Here is a 14745-nt window from a genome sequence, read left to right as displayed (position 1 = left end):
GTTGAAAACACAAGCGAATTATTTGCGATTGAACTATTTAACTTAGTTTTTCAATCATTCACCTCGAGATGGCTGCCCGAAAACGATCATAGTGGAGAGTCAAAAACATTCAAGCAGTGTGTGAACCGTTGGTAGCGCAACGCCTGATGGTATTGATGCTGCTGCTGCTTTGTGTTTTGGTTGTCTGGCAGAATCGATGAACTGTGGTGAATCGTGGTCACAGTTCTCAAGCCTGGTCTGTCAGTAACGCTTTGAAATGTTTGATCGAAAAGTTTCGTTGAACACTACAACAGCAATTTAAGTGCACTACGATCAATTTTAATATAAGAACATTACAATTGAAAATTGCGGAGCACTACAATAGCTCTTTGACAGAATATTCTGGGGTTCTCTGGAATTTTGCTCATTCCAGTTCATGGAATATAATCGAACCCTTCATTCACGAAACGCGACGCGAGACAAGACATAACACTTATAGTTCTTACTAACGTACTTACTTCTTACTAATCACACAAATCGATAGCATAATCGAACCCTTCATCATTGTCGTCTGTTAAGGAATTTGGTTGGTGACTAAAACGTGAACAAATCAATTTCAAGCAAATTGTAATCTGGTCGAACTTGAATCGGGTTGGAGTTGAAAATGTGAAACGGGTTTCTCCAGTTCCAACTCAGGTGCAAAACCGAGTTATTAATTTACAGCAAAATCTCCATGATGTTCAATGGCTCGATCTCGACTCATAGATGCATACTTAAAACATAATTGTATGCTTACTATGATGATCCCTTAAAACAGCTTTCCAAAACATTCCTGTTCCATGACTCGATATTTCCCTGCGTCGGTGGTCTTTTAACCACAACTGTGATTTAGAAAAATGATAATGAATCATACTACTTTGCAGCAGCTATACGTGAGAATATGCAAGAAGATTTTACTCTCTAATATATAGAAACTTCTGGAACTTTTGAAATATTTCACAACAGAAGAAGCACTACAACAGCATATAACGCTATAATTATTACAGAACACTACAACAGTATTGAGGCCACGTGCTCGATGGAATATGGCCAGAGTATAAATTTAGGCGATTATGCGGTCATCAGTATCATGCGATTTCAAAGATTATACGTAGCTTTTTGCTTTAAAATTTCGTTGGAACGTGGCCACGTCGGGTAAGCTAGTAATATATATATATATAATCCCAGAGTTGTCTGTCTGTCAGTAACGCTTTGAAATGTATCACCGAAAAATTTCACTGAGCGCTACAACAGCAATTTTGGAGCACTACAACAGTTAACTTGATTGCTAGAACATTACAATTTCAAATTGTAGAGCACTACAACAGTTATTTGACAGAATATTCTAGAGTTTCATGGAAAACATTTCCATGAATTTTTCATAGTTGTTGTTTTCATTTTTGGGAACTTCTCTTTAAAAAAACTATAAGGGTACATCCCTATGGGGTTGTACGAACTGGTGACGTAGGACCACGATGGTTAATTTAACTGAATTTGATGTCGTTCTTGTTGCTCGTTTTGACTTCATATTGTTTTCAGTGCTCGAAACTTTCGTGAATATTTATGCATATAACGATTTGCAGCAAAGTGTACGTTTAATCATGTTCCAAATACACATTATCTTTATCCGATGAATTCGTCATATTTATCTATGAAAATGTGAAATTTCACTTCAGATTGTATGATCATTTTGAAATTATATTAGTAACCTCCTATGAAATATATGATAGCATTGGAAAGAAGTTATTCGAGGATTATAATGAAAGCTTCAGTTATCGCTTTGTTGATCTTATGGTTTGAGAGAAATATTATTCATTGCTTGGCAATGTGATAAATGAAGTCGGAAGTCTGTTAACTCTCTTACACACATTTGGTGGCACTGAAAAGAGCCAAAGGCTTTGTTAGCTCGGATGCTGTCATAGATGAATCGCACTACAGGATGTTATCAGTTGATTGCCAAGGTTAAACAAAGAATCCCCAACGCAAGTGTAGAAATTTGTATAAGTTCTCTGCTTATAAGACGAACCAGTTGAATGTTTCGTGGTGTGGATGGCACACATCAGCAACAGGTATTAGATCACACGGCTGAAGTCGAAATCTGAAAACGTAGCTTAAGTTTGAAATCTTGAGCGACTTGCCAAGGGGGCTTGATTCTTGACTACACCACAGATGAGTTTATCACGAGCCGAAATATCATAAACTAGATGCTGAGGAGCTCTTACCAGCTCGAAAGCGAAAATGGAATGAAACCGAATCCGGCGAAGGAAGCATGCTTTAAACGCTTAGATTAGCAGATCATGCTCCCCCCATTCGTGCTCTTCTCTTCTTGTCGACCAATCTGGAAAATCTAATATGTGCTAATAATATGTTGGGCTTAGAATTACTTGAAAATTGCGAAAAATGATAATGCGTGAGAAATTGATCAAACATGAATAGTTGGAATGCTTGACATTAACTAAATATTCTATAGATAGCTATTGATAATCAATAGTTTTCCTTAGTATGAAGGTGAATTTCTGATTAATGCGTGCCAAAATGATGAAAATTGTTCTATCTGAATTTCTCTTCAAAACCATTCTAAATATGTCGCAATTTTGTTACATGTGATAATTTTCATAATCGAAATGCTCCAATATTCATTTATTTAGTTAACATCTACACAGATAACACTGAATCAACAATTTCACGCCACAATACTCGGTTCGTGGCCGCAACTCTCCATCCTCGGTTCTGCCCCACAATCGCCAAATCGATACGCACTTGATCCGCCCACCTAGCTCGCTGCGCTCCACGCCTTCTTGTACCAACCGGATCCGAAGCGAACACCATCTTTGCAGGGTTGCTGTCCGGCATTCTTGCAACATGCCCTGCCCATCGTATCCTTCCAGCTTTGGCCACCTTCTGGATACTGGGTTCGCCGTAGAGTTGGGCGAGCTCGTGGTTCATCCTTCGCCGCCACACACCGTTCTCCTGCACACCGCCGAAGATCGTCCTAAGCACCCGACGTTCGAAGACTCCAAGTGCTTGCAGGTCCTCCTCGAGCATCGTCCACGTTTCATGCCCGTAGAGGACTACCGGCCTTATGAGCGTTTTGTACATGGTACATTTGGTGCGGGCGTGAATCTTTTTTGACCGCAGCTTCTTCTGGAGGCCATAGTAGGCCCGACTTCCACTGATGATGCGCCTCCGTATTTCACGGCTAACGTTATTGTCAGCCGTCAGCAAGGATCCAAGGTAGACGAACTCGTCGACCACCTCGAACGTATCCCCGTCTATCGTAACACTGCTACCTAGGCGAGCCCTGTCGCGCTCGGCCCCGCCAGCTAGCATGTACTTTGTCTTTGCCGCATTCACCACCAGTCCAACTTTTGCTGCCTCGCGTTTCAGGCGGGTGTACAGGTCTGCCACCTTTTCAAATGTTCGGCCGACGATGTCCATATCATCCGCGAAGCAAACAAATTGACTGGATCTCGTAAAAATCGTACCCCGGCTGTTAAGCCCGGCTCTCCGCATAACACCTTCTAGCGCAATATTGAACAACAGGCACGAAAGTCCATCACCTTGTCGTAGTCCCCGGTGGGATCCAAACGAACTGGAGTGTTCGCCTGAAACCTTCACACAATTTTGCACACCTTCCATCGTCGCTCTTATCAGTCTCGTGAGCTTCCCGGGAAAGCTGTTCTTCCATGATTTTCCATAGCTCTACGCGGTCGATACTGTCGTATGCCGCCTTGAAATCGATGAAAAGGTGATGCGTTGGGACCTGGTATTCACGACATTTTTGGAGGATTTGCCGTACAGTAAAGATCTGGTCCGTTGTCGATCGGCCGTCAACGAAGCCGGCTTGATAACTTCCCACGAACTCGTTTACTACAGGTGACAGACGACGGAAGATGATCTGGGATAATACTTTGTAGGCCGCATTTAGAATGGTGATCGCTCGAAAGTTCTCACAATCTAACTTGTCGCCTTTCTTGTAGATAGGGCAGATTACCCCTTCCTTCCACTCCTCCGGTAGCTGTTCTGTTTCCCAGATTGTGCCTATCAGCCGGTGCAGACAAATGGCCAGCCTTTCCGGACCCATCTTTATGAGTTCAGCTCCGATACCATCCTTACCAGCAGCTTTATTGTTCTTGAGCTGGTGAATGGCATCCTTAACCTCCCTCAAAGTGGGGGCTGGTTGGTTTCCATCTTCCGCAGTACTGACGAAGGCATTTCCTCCGTTGTCCCGTCCTTCATTGCCTGTGCTCTCAGCACCATTCAGGTGCTCGTCGAAGTGCTGCTTCAGCTCACCCTCTTCCGGTAATGCAGCCTCGAGTTGCTGCGCGTATGCCGCTGCGACATCCGGTTGCTTGAGCCGCTCTAGGTCATACCGGGGCGGCCGTCGGTACCGTACGTTGTTAACGACGGAGAGTTTTGGGCGCAGTTTGACCATCACCAGATAGTGGTCAGAGTCGATGTTAGCGCCACGATAGGTCCTGACGTCGATTATGTCGGAGAAGTGCCGACCATCAACCAGAACGTGGTCGATTTGCGATTCTGTCTGCTGTGGTGATCTCCAGGTGTATCGGTACGGAAGGCTGTGCTGGAAGTAGGTGCTACGAATGGCCATATTCTTGGAGGCGGCAAAATCAATTAGTCGTAGGCCGTTTTCGTTCGTCAGCCGGTGGGCGCTGAACTTTCCAATCGTCGGTCTGAATTCCTCCTCCTGGCCAACCTGAGCGTTTAGATCTCCTATGATGATTTTGACGTCGTGGCTTGGGCAACTGTCGTACTCGCGTTCAAGCTGCGCGTAAAAAGCGTCTTTATCATCATCAGTGCTTCCGGAGTGAGGGCTGTGCACGTTTATTATGCTGAAGTTGAAGAACCGGCCTTTGATCCTCAACTTGCACATTCTCTCATTGATCGGCCACCACCCGATCACGCGCCTCTGCATATCACCCATCACTATAAAAGCTGTTCCCAGCTCATGTGTATTGCCGCAGCTCTGGTAGATGGTATGGTTACCTCTAAACGTTCGCACCATTGATCCCTTCCAACACACTTCCTGCAACGCTACGATGCCGAATCCACGGTCCTTCAGTACGTCGGCGAGTATGCGTGTGCTCCCGATGAAGTTGAGAGATTTACAGTTCCACGTACCGAGCTTCCAATCGCTAGTCCCTTTACGTCGCTGTGGTCTTCGCCGATTGTCCCGGTTCGTATTCTCTCGTTGATTATTCGTTGCTTGATTTTTTACGGCTGGCTTGCAGGGCCTGACACCAACCCCCTAGATTTCCGGAGGACCATTCCCCCTAAATGTTCGGAGGACCATAGTGCGCAGTTTAGCTTAGAGTCCTTCTCTGGCACTCGGACGATGATCAGCCGCCCCTGACATGGGGAACAGACGCTGTTGTGAGCCGCTCCTAACATGGAGTACAGACGCTCAAGGTTTGCAGAAGCATAAGCAAAAGCAAACCCCCCCTTCCCTGTCAGCATACGACCAAAGTTCCCACCGGGGGTTGGTTACCCGATCTTCCCTAAGGTTACTCGTACCCCGGCCAGTACCGCGAGGAGGTAGGGATAGGAGTTGCTGGGCAAGAGGCTAAGGACCGCACAAAGGGGTCTATTTTATTCCTTCAGGTACGCGAGGTACCAATGGTACGCCATGCCCAGCCATTTACCAACCAAATGCTCCAATAAAATATGGCAAATCAAAGACACTGTTGGAAATGCCACTCTAGTTTACATTCGTTGTGAAATGTTGAGCACTCACCTCGACGGCACAGCAAGGCGTCCAAGAATAGTCTCAAATTGCCGTGCCATCAATTATTCATGACAAATTAAATTTTGTACGAAACTGTGAGATTGATTGAGGAATATAAGATGTAATAAGGTCGGGAATATTATTCTTTCAACTCTTTTCCACAAATTTAATGGCCCTGACAAGGGCCGATGGCTTTCTTAGCCTCGATACGGTCACAGATAAATAGCACTCCGGGATTGATCAGTTGATTGCCATGGTCCTTGGATGGCGCACAACAGCAACGGGTAGTGGATTACCGGGCACAAGTCGAAATCTGGAAACGATGCTCATTCTTGAAATCTTGAGCGATTTCATAAGTCCGACGCTTGATTCGCTGCTCTTTCCTCTTCGGATCAGCTTCTGGAATTTAACTCCTAACGGGCTTGCTTCTTGACCACCGACCACCAGAACGGAGGAACGGAGGAGCTCTTGCCAGCTCGAAGGCGAAACGGAATGAAACCGTATCCAACGAAGGAAGCATGCTATATACCCTTAGATTAGCAGATTATGCTCCTCCCATTCGTGCTCTTCTCTTTCTAATCGACCAATCTGGGAAGTGCATATGTGCCAATAATGAGTTGGACTTGGAATTACTTGATAATTGCGAAAAATGATAATGCGTGAGAAATTGGTCGAACATGAATGAAAGGGTTGACAATTACTAAATATTCAATAGTTCGCTATTGATAATCAATAGTTTTCTTTAATATGAAGGTAAATTTCTAATCCATGGTGCCAAAATTATGAAAATTGTTCTATCAAAATTTCTTTTCAAAAGCATTCTAAACATGTCGCAATTTTGTTACATGTGATCATTTTCGTAATCGAAGTAGTCTCATAAAATATGGCAAATCAAAGACACTGTCGGAAATTCCACTCTAGTTTACAATCGTTGTCAAATGTTGATCACTCACCCCGACGGCACTGCAGCAGCGTCCACGAATAGTCTCAAATTGACGTGCCATCAATTATTCATAACAAATTAAATTTTATACGAAGCTGCGAGATTGATTGAGGAATATAAGATGTAATAAGGTTGGAAATATTATTCCTTCAACTCTTTTCCACAAATATTATGGCCCTGACAAGGGCCGATGGCTTTCTTAGCCTCGATTCGGTTACAGATAAATAGCACTACGGGATGTTATCAGTTGATTGCCATGGTCAAACGGGGAATTTGCTTATACGACGAACCAGCCGAATGGTTCGTGACGTGGATGGCGCACAATAGCAACGGGTATTGGATCCCCGGGCACAAGTCGAAATCAGGAAACGATGCTCACTCTTGAAAGCTTGAGCGATTTCACCAGTCCGACGCTCGATTAGCAGCATCTCCTCGGATCAGCAACTCTGGGGGCTTCTGGTTTCTGGTTCCTAACGGGCTTGCTTCTGGACCACCGATCACGAGTCGAAATCTGGGAGCGCGGATAAATTTGCAGCGGCGATGACGATGGCTTTGACGCTTCTCCGAGCAGCAGTAGTTTGCCGCTCGGAGAAGCGCCCAAGCCATCGTCATCGCCGCCGCAAATCAATCTTACGTCTTCCTCTTCCGACGACACAAATTGGACTGTGACGCGGGTGCAAAAGCAAAGCGAGAATGACTCGCCCGACCGTGTTCACAGTCCGACCGCAAAAAGAAGACTGAGGGAAGAAGCAGGGACCCGTTTGCTTTTATAGTGGGAAGCGACACCGTCGAAAAGTGCTCGAACGTGATTGGTTGGATAAGAAAGGGGTCAACATTTATCAAATTTTCAATAGTTTAACAACAAAATTCACTTATCGGATGTATTACTAACGATGCGTAGATACATTTCTGATCGAATGATACTAAAATCGTAATAATTGGTTCATAAACAAGTGAGTTATTTCAAAATCTCCCCTAATTTCGTTACATGTCTCATTTTCCGTACTTTTAAAGTGAAATGTTGAGCAATCACCCCGACGGCACTGCAGCAGCGTCCACGAATAGTCAATTATTCATAACAAATTAAAATTTGTATGAAGCTGCGAGATTGATTGAGAAATAGAAGATCTAATAAGGTCGGAAATATTATTCCTTCAACTCTTTTCCACAAATTTGATGGTCCTGACAAGGTCCGATGGTAGATATATAGCACTGCGGGAAGTTATCACTTGTTTGCCATGGTCAAACGGGAAATCCTCAACGCAAACAGCAACAGCAACGGGTAGTGGATCCACGGGCACGTGTCGAAATCTGGAAACTCGAGCGATTCCGACGCTCGATTAGCAGCAGCTCCTCGGATCAGCAACTCTGGGGGCTTCTGGTATCTGGTTCCTAACGGGCTTGCTTCTTGACCACCGATGCTGAATTTATCACGGGTTTAAATCTGGGAGCGCGAATAAATTTGCGGCGGCGACGATGGCTTTGACGCTTCTCCGAGCAGCAGTAGTTTGCCGCTCGGAGAAGCGCCCAAGCCATCGTAATCGCCGCCGCAAATTAATCTTGCGTCTTCCTCTTCCGACGACACAAATTGGACTGTGACGCGGGTGCAAAAGCAAAGCGAGAATGACTCGCCCGACCGTGTTCACAGTCCGACCGCAAAAAGAAGACTGAGGGAAGAAGCAGGGACCCGTTTGCTTTTATAGTGGGAAGCGACACCGTCGAAAAGTGCTCGAACGTGATTGGTTGGATAAGAAAGGGGTCAACATTTATCAAATTTTCAATAGTTTAACAACAAAATTCACTTATCGGATATATTACTAACGATGCGTAGATACATTTCTGATCGAATGATACTAAAATCGTAATAATTGGTTCATAAACAACTGAGTTATTAACGTTCAAAATCTCCCCTAATTTCGTTACATGTCTCATTTTCCGTACTTTTAAAGTGCACCCCAATATAGAAAACAAAGACGTAGTCCTACGTCAAAAGGTTAATAAATTCTAGCTCTTCTGGATTAATATATCTATGTGTAATTTTCACTGATGCTGCAAAATCAACTTTGTACTATCATAATTGCTCGATTTTGCTTGAATCGTTCTCAATTTTGTGTGCCGTCGGTATGCGAATCTATAGGAGCGGTTTCAGTTCTGCGAGTAAAACGTTTGATACCGTCGTGGCAGGATATTTCAACCCTGCACTATGTACCGTATAAAGTAAACATCGATGCCCAGTTTCGCGATACTGCGTTAAGGATCTCAAATTGGTCGAGCGGAGTACGATGCCGTGAATTCCAAGATTTCCATAATTCAGCGTGGCGACCATCAACCCGAGATAATCGACCTACTCCTTAATTTACTGTAAACTGCCTGAATCATGTACCTGAATATGCAATTCATTCCTATCTTATTTATGTTTTTGTTAAATCTGTATTTGTGCATTGTTACTTCGGCATTTGTTTGTGTGTTATTTGATTGTACTTGTAAGTGTTTCATTAATCAGTAGTATGTACGATCTTGTAGGTCGAAGACGAAATAAATAAATAAATGAATAAATAAATAAATAAATAAACTTGTTGTTCGGTGATCAAATCGTAAATTAACCACCTTTAAGCAAATTGTAGTTCGGTCGAACTTGGATTGGGTTGGGGTTAAATATGTGATTCAGAAGGGGTTTCAACAGTTCCAACTTTTAAGCACGAGTTTGACATGTGGAAAAGCAATATACACATGAATCAGATTATTTCTCGCCAAATCGAGTTTTTATTCTATTTACAGTGAAGCTAAAAACAGACTAAAAACAAAATTTCATGGTTACTATGATGGTCCCTCATAACAGCTTTCCAAAGCATTTCTGTTCTATGAGTCGATATTTTCAAGCGTCATTACAACTGTGATTTTGAAAGACAACAATATACTATGGAACTCTGCAACAGCTATTCAGTAGAATATTCGAGAATGTTATTCTCTCTAATTCATAGAATGTTCTGGAATTTTCGAAATGTTTCACAGCTGAAGAAACACTACAACAGCATTAGAGCTGTAATTATTCCAAATAAGAACATTACAACAGCATTTAGGTCATATGCTAAATAGACTATGGTCAGAGTATAAATTTAGGCGATTTTGCGGTCATTAGTATCATGCATGTCAATGTCGGGTCATGTTAATAAAATTATAATCATTATCCTCTACTTCTAACGTTACAGCTCCACTGGGACGAAGTGTGTTTCTCAGCTTATTATTTATAGAGCACTTTCACAGTTATGAACAGAGAAATTCATTAGTTCATATTTTTATTTTGCATAGCTTTCCGCTTTTAAATTTTGTTCGAGCGTGGTTAGCCACGCTGGGTAAGCTAGTATATACATATTTTTCATGAAAAAAGTAAGAGGTTGTTTCCGAGATACAATTGCCAAGTTGACGTTGGATAACGTTAGCTTCTTCTATATCCTGGCTTGAGACCGTCAATAACTTATGAAAGATTTCTACTGATAAAAATCCAATCAATTTTCATACTATTGGTTCCGTTAACTCTTCAACACCGATAGAAGGAGAAGCATGAGCGGTAACTCTTGCTCCCCAAACAAATATTCCGGTTGAACGTTAGGTCCACGCATGATCCACGAAGATTGGTTGCTTGAGTGGGTTCCGAAGCCAGTTTGAGATTGAGGTATTTCTCGATGATGTCCGCGAACTCCATGTTCTCCTCTTTGCTCAAATCGATGTTAATGTTGCCTGCCACGATGATTGGCATGATCTGCTTTTGATATTCGAAGAAGTTCCGCACCATTCAGAACTTTTTCTGCTTCGTCGTGATATCCGGGAAAATGTAGAGGCAAATCTGCGATTCCAGAGCTCGGCCGTCATGGTCCTGCACGAAGCGAGTGGCCTAACTGATCGGTTTGTTTGAGGATACCAACCTGTGCGCGATCCACGTCAAGCGTGTCAGCATCATATGTCGAAGGACATCCAGCTGACTCGTCGTATCCGTGGAGAACGCGCTTAAATTGAATTGCAGCACAATTTCAAAAGAAACTGCCCATTTTAGGGTCACAGCAATGCATTCGACGTAAAAGAATTACAACCAGAGACATTTCATCTATTACTATTAATTGATTAATTAATTAATTTATTTATCAATTATAATTTTGGATGAGCGACGCCGACAACGGCATTCAAAGTAAAGTTTGTAAGGATGCTTAAAATATATCGCCGAGGCCGAATTCATCTTCTAAACTCGTACCAATTAGCTCATACCTACGGTTGAAATAATTAAATTTCTGTTAGATATCAGGGATTTTCTTAGGAAATGCCTACATTTAAGCGTTTGCATTGGAATTCTTAAAATTAACTATTCATTATTTCTTTAAATATTGCATTATTAAGAATTTTGCAAGCATATTCGGATTCAGGGAGCTCATATTCATTATGTAGAGTCGTTTAAAAAAATAACAATAATCGCATTGACAACTGATCAATTTCACCACGAAATGGGATGCCCGATTTTTAGCACTAAAAACACATTTGTTAGAACATTTTGGTACCTGAGCCAAAGAGGCTGACCGTCGAACTTGTTTTCCTGCATTCAGTTGTTTGGAATTTTCAACATTATTGAAAACAGATAAGAAAAACTATGAAAAATGATCAATTTCACCCGATATTACGGTGTAAACATTAAAACGTCAAAACCTTATAACAGCAAGAAAAGTGTGCTTTTCTATGGAGAATAAGACATGCCTCGATATATACCCATTTATCGATAGTTTAGTCATGAAAATCAATATTGGAGTAGATTCGTAGAAAGATTTCCAATCGATTGGTGCAAGAATCTCGAAAATCTATCCGGCGTTAGTATGTTATTAACAGTCAAAATCTAACCACTTTTCGTGACGCGAGCGATTTTCGTTTTTCGAAATTGATACTGGGGTACCGTAAAACGGGGTAACTTTGATAGTTTTTTCGAAGAAAACTTGAATATTTTTACATGCTGTTTCAAAGATTTACAATTTATATTTTTAAAACAAGTACTGGCATCCTAGCTATCGATTACAGTCGATAAATTAGCAAAAGATTCATTTTGAATGGATATATAATTTTTCATAAAATCGAAAGTTGGTTTTCTGTTTTGGGGTAACTTTGATAATGGAGTATGATTCGAACAAAATTGAATGAATAACGAACATTTGTAGGGCATTGCATACCTCTAGGCGTTTAACGTTATATGGAAAGTTCTGACTTAGATTACAAAAATGGTCCCAGTTTGTGAATATGCTTTTCGCTAAGAGATTTGTGACCGTATTCAAATTCTATGATAACTAGGCTATCAAAGATAAGTGGCCAACTATTCAAAACTACATCAAATAGTGATCGTAGAACAGATTGTTTGTAAACGTTTTGAAAATGCTAAAATTGTGTAATTATTTTAAATTCGTATAAAAAGCCTAAAACGTTCTTGATTCAAATGAAAAACGCTCTTACATGAAGTGTCATAATAATATTCTTTAGTTTTGCATTCGTTTTGCTTAACTGATTAACAGAAATTATGATATTCCATTTAGTATGCGGTGGGTTACGCACTATCAAAGTTACCCGCATTATCAAAGTTACCCCGTTTTACGGTACGTAAGATACTGGGGCCGTAAGACTTTACCCAACGTCAAAAAGAAAAGTGTAAGTGGATAATACTGTTTCGTGCAACAAGACCTGCAGATGGCGGTAGCGTAAAACGTCATACACGAAGAAAAACTATGTGCGCGCCTCTGGTCGTGAGATTTGTAACATAGCGAATTTGAAATGATCGTTAAATGAGTGGTCGATGGAAATTTCGTTAGTGTTACGTCTGTTTGTCTGTGTTTTCTCTATCGCTTAAAACATCTCCGTCACACAGAGGTTCAGTTCTCTAAAATGCAGACAAAAACCCAATTTTCGAACATTGTTCGGTTCAATACCGAAGTTTAGTGTTAAGTCATTTTTGTTTTATTTGTTTTCCATCATCTTGTTTGAGTTCAGCCTAAAATCCATAATCGTTTTGTATGCCCAAAAGCATTGCCCCTTTTTCCCACTCCCCATGTTCATAAATCATTTTCGCCTCTTTCTCAATATCAATACCTTTTCCCTATTCCCGAAACGAAAAGTAAAACATGTTAGTTTGTAAGTACAGCCAGCCCAGAAGTCAGCCAGAATGACAAATATTTTGACGTTGGATAACGTCTTACGGCAACATACTGGGGTACAATTTCGAAAAACGAAAAATCGCTCGCGTCACGAAAAGTGGTTAGATTTTGACTGTTAATAACTTACTAATGCCCGGATAGATTTTCTAGATTCTTGCACCAATCGATTGGAAATCTTTCTACGAATCTACTCCAACAATGAAAACTATTGATTCTCATGGCTAAACTATTGAAAAATTGAGAAATATCGAAGCATGTCTTATTTTTCGAAGAAAAGCACATTTTTCCTGTGTATTCCTGACACAGACATCATTGAGAGATATCTTAGCCACTTTCGTCTTTCGAAGGGAAACGCCCCTTTCGGTCTTCTTCTTACTTCTCTCTATTATCTCGTGTTCAGTCAAAGCCAATCAAATTCCACTTCACGCGCACGCGCACGACCGCATTTTAATTCAATCGTCTTCGGTAATCTTTTGGTGTGTTTCTGTCTAAGAATGGAATGAAAACCCAGTTCGATGGATTGTGACTACCACCAACCGTCCTTATCAGGACGACAATTTAATTTTGAAAGAGAGTTATGAGAATTTTACACCGTGAAGAGCGACATTACTGGTGAATGGATTCATATTTCGGTCAGTCATTTGTCACATGCATGCCAAAGCGATCAGTATAAACTTGTCAAATTGAAAGCTAAAACCAAAGCTGATTTGGTAAGAAATTGTCGATCGAAACCAAATAAGCGCATAGAGAAAACTGCAAAAATGCTACCGCCGCCCGACGGGAACCTAGCTAAAACTTTGTTTGCCGTTGAAAAACTAATCATCCGAAATTTAAATTGGTAATTAAATAAATTAATTAATTAATAATAGGTGAAATATCTTAAGCCGTAACTCTTTTACGTGGAATACATTGTTGTGGCTCTGAAAAGGGCCGTTTTGCTTGAAATTGCGTCCTAATTCAATTTAAACTCGTTCACCACGGATACGACGAGCCAGCTAGAAGGCCTTCGGCATGATGGTGACACGCTTGGCGTGGATCGCGCACATGTTAGTACCCTCAAAGATAGGCCTCGCTCGCTTCCTGCTGGGCCATGACGCCAAGCTGTGTAATCGCAAATCGCTCTTGAAGTCCTGAGCGATTTCACGGACCAGGCGCTGGAAATACAACTTGTCGATCAGCAGCTCCGTAGAATTCTGGTAGCGACGGATCTCACGCAGAGCGACCGTTCCTGGCCGATAGCGATACGGCTTCTTGACTCCTCCGGTGGCTGGGGCGCTCTTGCGAGCGACTTTCGTGACCGGCTGCTTGCGAGGGGCTGCTTTCCAGCCATCGTCGTAGTAGTGTTCACTGGACGGATTGAAACAAACGAATGATTGAATTTGCGCGGCTGCCGGTCCCTTTTATGACCTTCTCTTGCGAGCGAGCGAGACGAACAGTGAACAGCGAGCGAGCAAGAAGAATTCATCCATCGCGTACCGCATAAAAGCAGCCGAGCCGGCGGCCGAGCATCAGTTTTGTTACAATCGTTGCCGAAGTTAGACCGGCCTCGGAAAAGAAAGCGCCAAGCGTGACAACATCCAGTGCATCATCACGAAGCCCGCCATCCGCCGTCTGGCTCGCCGTGGCGACGTCAATCGTACCTCCGGTCTCATCTACGAGGAAACCCGCGGTGTGCTGAAGTCATCCAGAATTCTGTCGGCTACGCTCTGAAGTGGCAGGGCCATACGCTGTACAGATTTGGAAGCTAAATCGTCCCCATCACCGACAGCAAAACTACCACTGAATTCACAAAACCTGAGCATGAAATGGCGATCGACGATATCCTCACCCAACCGTCCTTTTCAGGACGACAATTTAATTTT

General features: G+C 42.3%; 1 pseudogene; it reads right to left on the bottom strand.

The window, feature by feature from the left end:
* Positions 1-13857: 13857 nt before the first annotated feature.
* On the bottom strand, positions 13858-14487 carry LOC110678137 (annotated as a pseudogene).
* Between the last annotated feature and the right edge of the window lie 258 nt (positions 14488-14745).

The sequence above is a fragment of the Aedes aegypti genome, chromosome 3 (genome assembly GCF_002204515.2).
Source record: "Aedes aegypti strain LVP_AGWG chromosome 3, AaegL5.0 Primary Assembly, whole genome shotgun sequence".
In the NCBI taxonomy this organism is placed as follows: Eukaryota; Metazoa; Arthropoda; class Insecta; order Diptera; family Culicidae; genus Aedes; species Aedes aegypti.
This window is presented reverse-complemented; position numbering and strand designations above follow the sequence as displayed.